Consider the following 6,000-nt stretch of genomic DNA (forward strand, 5'->3'; position numbering starts at 1 on the left):
TATGTAACAGTTAAAATGATGAGTAAGCTGCATGAAACAAAACACTGCAGTGCTTAGAGACCTGAACATTTAGAACCAGAAACCTGAGCAATGTATTCTGGACTGGCTGGCCTGTGCACATTAAATATACCACAATCAAAGCCCCGGTTCACATTCACATTGGCTGGTAAATTAGTAAATTAGTACGATCAACCAATGACCCTCACCTGATTGATAAAGCCCCGGTCACACCTGGAACGATAATGATAGCAATAATGATAACGATAACCATAAATCGTTTATGAAGCAGTCACACCAGAACAAAAAAAGGCTTGGATTTATTGTACAGCAAATGTCAATCAACATTGTGGTACATGCCCACTTTTATTTCCATCAAGATGAGGGACAGTAATGAGGAACATTAAGAAATACTGCTGTTGTAGTAGATCAACATAAGGTGTAGGAGACAGAGAAAATGAGTGTGGGTACACATAATACTACAGGGTAGGGATGAGTTGGGGAAATTCCATTCGCTCGTTGATATAGTCAGGTGCTGAAAATTGCGCCGTGGGTATTGCCTCAACAAAGTATGCAAGGTTGCCTTAGGTACAGCCACTTCTCATTAAAGTAAAACACAAAATAAGAACACGGTATGTGTCGTTGATTACACCTTACTTAATATGACGATACTAATTTACTTTATACTAATGATTATTATTATTATTATTATTATTATTATTATTATTATTATTATTATTATTATTATTATTATTTAAAGCAAAAAAAGCAACTACAACATGCAAACTGACATGTCATACACCATGCTTGTGCTAGAATTATACATTAATGGCTGTTTATCAAATAATTTATAACACATAATTAAAAAAAAAAAAAAAAAAGATTCCTTGATGTATACTAGAACCAGTTTTCTGACGTGATGCTCTGCGGTGGAACAGTGGAGGGCAGTCTTCTCTGTAGTAAATCATTGCAATTAAGTATTTACTGTTTATCGTGTTTAAAATAATATATAAAATAACACCAGGTAGGTGATGATGTCACATTTAATACAGCCCTGATTGGCCAGGAGCATTTATCATTATTGTTGTAGCAGGAAAAAATCGACCTGAAAGCGACTGAAACGATAGCGTTATCGTTGTAGTGTCAGAGTTGGTCATAATATCATTCTGTGTATGAAATTAACAGAATTAAAATATATAGAGGGGGGTCCTAAGCAATTCTCTGTGTCTCTGTGTGGTTTCTGGTCACAAATTCCCCATTGACAAAGAATACTTTTAAAAGAAGTCATAAACTAACTGCTGGACAAGAGTTTTATCGTCCCCCATCGCTGAATGAATCATTTGGTGCTAGTGGTATCTTGCACAAGGCAAGCCAGACAGTTTTGGGTGCTTTGACCCCTCAGACAGAAAACAGACCATCTCATAAATCCAGCCGACAGGGGCCGAAACAGCGAACCAATTGAGAACAATGGGCCGTCTCTGAATGAGAACAACCAATGAGAACACCCCACATGACTCGGGCTCAGCCTAAAATAAACAAACTGACAAATCACAGTGTGGAAGTGAGAATCACAAAAGCAGCCACGTGACTTTGAAAGGGTGTGCTTCCCATACTATGCACTTCCCACATTAAGCAAGCTCCCCAAAGGAGAAACAGGTTCCCTGTAGAAGAAACTGCGAGCTCCCCACACCAGAAGTGTGTTCCACACAAGGAACAGCTCTCCAGGCAAGAGAAAGAAAGACACACATGAGAAAGAATCCTCCTGACATGAGACATAAGGCTCCACGCAGAGAAACAAGTCTCTTAACTTTGACAATCAGAAATTCTTCTGAGGAGAAGTGATGAGGTCTGAAATGAAATGAAAGCTAAACTGCTCTGATGAAAGTTTCTGAAGTCATGCAAGCATAATTACTCGAATTCACAGAAGGCAAGGAAGAACCAATGTTCTGCAACGAGAAAACTTCTACGAACTACATAACTTTCCAATTACGACACATTATCTGAACTGAGTTACGTCTGATCAACTGAACTATTTCTACTTGGAATACCGGCGACAACAAAGATAATGCTGCAAGACTTGGAAATCAGCAAGCTGATCTCCATTTGAAAAGAACTATTTGTTTACTGTGAGCTGCCGAAAATGCAATGAGTATGTCAGTGAATGTCAGTTATTATCAAGGGAATCCGAGTTCTACATGATCTAGAACTTTAATATTTTTATCATACATTTTTTATGTCCCTGAGAGGATGACTAGAGACTAATTTATATTTAAATAAGTTGCATACCTAATTCACTACATTTTGGAGGCCCCGCTGGGATATCACAGACTGAAATGAACTGGATTCCATTGCCAATAATTTAGAAATAATTTCTTAAACACACATTCAGAAATACTAAATGAAATGGTACTATTCTGATACTCCTCTCATAAACTGAGCAAAGAAACTGGGCGCGGCCTGCATCTCTGCACTGAGCTGCAGTCTGTGTGTGTGTGAGCTATACTGTGAAAGCGAGTTTAGTGCTGTGCACATTACATCAGCGGCAAACAGAGCTTGGTTGAAAGTAATTAGATATAATTATTTTGCTGGTACTGCTTTGAATAACAATGGCACAATTGTTTTGAGAATTTGAATGTTTAGTCCAAAGAGTAACAGAGGCATTGAAAGGATACTGGATGTTGATTTTAAGTATGGCATTAAACAAACACTGTCTTGAATTGGTAAAAAGGAGAGCCTGGGTTCGGATAGGAGATGGAAATGTTAGAAGCAGTTAATGTTTAGTCTGAAGGAGTTAAAGAAAGATAAAATTACTGGACGTGAACAAACTGATTTGGTTGAAATAACAACTGCAAAATAAGCAGAAGTTAATTCTGCCAGTATCAGTGAGGTGGTAATTCAGGAGAATTAAAATTGTAATATTTATCAGTGGTCTGTGAAAATAAGTTTGATGCACTGGTAAATCAGAGAGGTAGTCTGCAAAAGGCATTGTGTTCTGTAATCGAAGAAAAGCAGTCTTTTCGGGATCAGGTTGCTTCGCTAAATAGTGCGCAAGCACTGAGAAACAGCTGTGTTAAACATACTGATCCGCTGCGGTCAAAATGCGTACAAGAAAGGGGAATGATTTTCAATCTCCCTGCCTTGCAGCATCTCTCAATCAAATCCCTTCATTCTCACTACAGTTTGTCTGCATGACAGACCGCGGCAAACCTGAGTTCAGCTCATCCATTCTTCCCCTTGAGGTTCAGACTACCTCTCATAGAGAAGGTGATCTGAGCTTAGATTGGCAACAAGTGAGAGAATTGGCTAGAAACATTGAAACTCTTGTTCCCTCAAATCTCCACTGTAACGTAGAAACGTATATTAAAGATTTTAATTTTGCCCTGCAGTTTATATCAAAAGCTACAGAGCTTGAAAAATTGTACCTCTTTCGAATCATAAGTGACCCTACACTACATGGTTGAATTTTTAGACAGAAGCTAGAAATTTGTGAAAACTTTAAGCAGCTGTGTCAAACCATGATCACAGAGTTCTCAGTCGGCTTGGACAGAGTCACTGATGAGAGGGCTGCGTTACAGATCTGGCAAAAAGAGAATGAGTGTCCCAGGAATTGTTATGAAAGGTTGAGAAAAACGTATTTTTCTGGACAAAATTATCCAGGAATGGAAGAGGACATTTTCTTAAAATACTGATTGTTGCTAACTTGTTTCACACAGACAGTGAAAACATTATGCTTCTTGTAGATTTAACCACACGAGCAGCCAGGAAATACGAAAAATGGCACAGATCATGTGGGAACACCGGCAAAGCTTTGCCTCGCAAGCAGCCAACGGGGGGGGGGGGGCTGCGTTAGCAACCCACAGAGGAAGAGGGGAACCTCCCTCGAGTTTAGTGTGATCATATCTCCACAACTGGAGTAATCACTGCACTAATCGAGACAAAACCCTCCAGGTAAAATGGGATAAGCAAATGGGATAAGCATGAACAGTGGCCCCAAGAGTCTGCAGCCAGTCAGTCTGACTTGAGCACAGCTGGGGGAAGCTTTGAACCAGATATACTATCTCTAGCCTGCCAGAGGTAGATGTGAATCGGGTTACAATAACCAGGCAGCGACATGCCCCACTGACACATGACCAGTCAGGGACACTTCTCATCCGATCTCTAACTGAGAAAGTGGGGTGGGAGGGGGAAACTGCTGCGAGACTAGCCAGCCAGCAGAATTTACTGTGGGACTTATAAGTTTCAATTTGCAAGCCCTTTTTTTTTTTTTTTTTGGTTACCTCAAAACTGGGTAATCAGAGCGTTGCTCTTTTAGCTAGTTTAACATGTCCAGAATCTGGAATTCCACTTAATAACCCGAGTGCATGCAATCTTTACTAACCCAAGAATGAAATAGATAAATCACTACTAATTTGACAATTAGTTTGATATCCCATGCTATACTGGTAAGGCTGCATAGTTTGTAGGAATACAACTAATTCAAAGTTAAACATTAAAAAGCGATCATGCAATATGATCCTGAGTAATTTATTTATATTTCAAAAGGGATTGAATAGTCAATGAAGTAAACAAACATGATTAAATTCCTAGAAGGAATAAAAAAGTAGAAATTAACCAATTAATAATTTTCCTAATTCTTGAACCTGATACACTGAATACAAAGGTGTTTGTGAAGGATGCTTTAATGATAAGTAACCTGTCATTGTACAACTGATATTCTCGATAGTTTGGTTATGAGACTGACGTGTGCAAAACACTGTAATGTAACATGAAGGTATGAATGGATCTATACAATGATTACTTAATTCTCTGTGGAGATTTAGTTATCTTGGTGAGCAAGCAATTTGTTCCCGAAAGCATGAAGGCTTTCATTGCCAGAGGCGTTATGACGTGTCACATGGATACTGTCTTAGAGATTGACATTTTAAGGAGTAAAGTATTTCACTTGTTAAAGATATAACATAACCTAAGTCTCCTGTGGGAACACAGTGATATAAAGTATATCAACTAGTGTGCTGCCGAGCTGCTGTCATGAGTGTGATCTACAAGGTTACCAGAAATATTTTGCAATACACAGGTATTGATTCTGACTCATTATTTATTCACAATGCTGAACTCCCCATATAACCCTGTATATGATTTGGATATTGTATTGCATGAATCAGTTAAATTATTAGATATGGTTTTAATATAGATTGGTAAAGGTGTGAAAATGTTTTATCAAAACTACCTGTAGTTCTAATGGACATTAGAATTATATCAACTATGTCTACTGAAAGTTCATCCCATAATGTGTAAGAATGGCCTTGCTCTATATAATTTACACACAGTGAATGGGGAAATGTAACTGATTAATATCATGCTGGCCTACCAAATATGTACCACCCTAGAATAGCATTTGCTTGAAACCTGTTTTCACAGCCAGAATTAAAAGGGTATAAAAATAAATCATTCACTATAGCTATATGCGTGGATAATATTGTCTGAGATTAACCATTTAGTCACATAATTGGTTTGAATATTTTTTGGAGTAATGTTCAAAGGAACCTACGTAATACTAATGTCTATTAGTTATTCCAAATGCTTGATGACTTCTGAATGTACTGGAATTTATGAAAAAAATTTTTTTACATTAGTTCTCAAGTCATGAATGATTTAATTGATTGATGAAGCTTAACTTGCTATAATAATGAAATGACCCTGCTTAATGACTTTTTTATGTCTTGAAGGACTACAACGTCTCAGGACCTCGTCGCCCTCAGTCTCAAGAAGGGGACGTCGTAGCATCGGGGGGGGGTGGGGGGGGTGGGGGGGTCATAATATCATTCTATTTATGAAATTAACACTTGAAATATACAGAGGGGGGTCCTAAGCAATTCTCTGTGTCTACTTGGTTTCTGGTCACAAACTCCCCCACTGACAAAGCATGCTTTTAAAAAGAGTCATAAACTAACTGCTGGACAAGTGTTTTATCTTCTACCATCGCTGAATGAATCATTTGGCGCT

At 38.2% G+C, this 6,000-nt stretch overlaps 1 pseudogene; it reads left to right on the top strand.

Moving 5' to 3' along the window:
- The window catches only part of LOC121315360, a 50,175-nt pseudogene extending 44,397 nt beyond the window's left edge, over positions 1–5,778 (top strand).
- Positions 5,779–6,000: the final 222 nt, after the last annotated feature.

Source organism: Polyodon spathula, chromosome 5 (genome assembly GCF_017654505.1).
Source record: "Polyodon spathula isolate WHYD16114869_AA chromosome 5, ASM1765450v1, whole genome shotgun sequence".
Taxonomy (NCBI): domain Eukaryota; kingdom Metazoa; phylum Chordata; class Actinopteri; order Acipenseriformes; family Polyodontidae; genus Polyodon; species Polyodon spathula.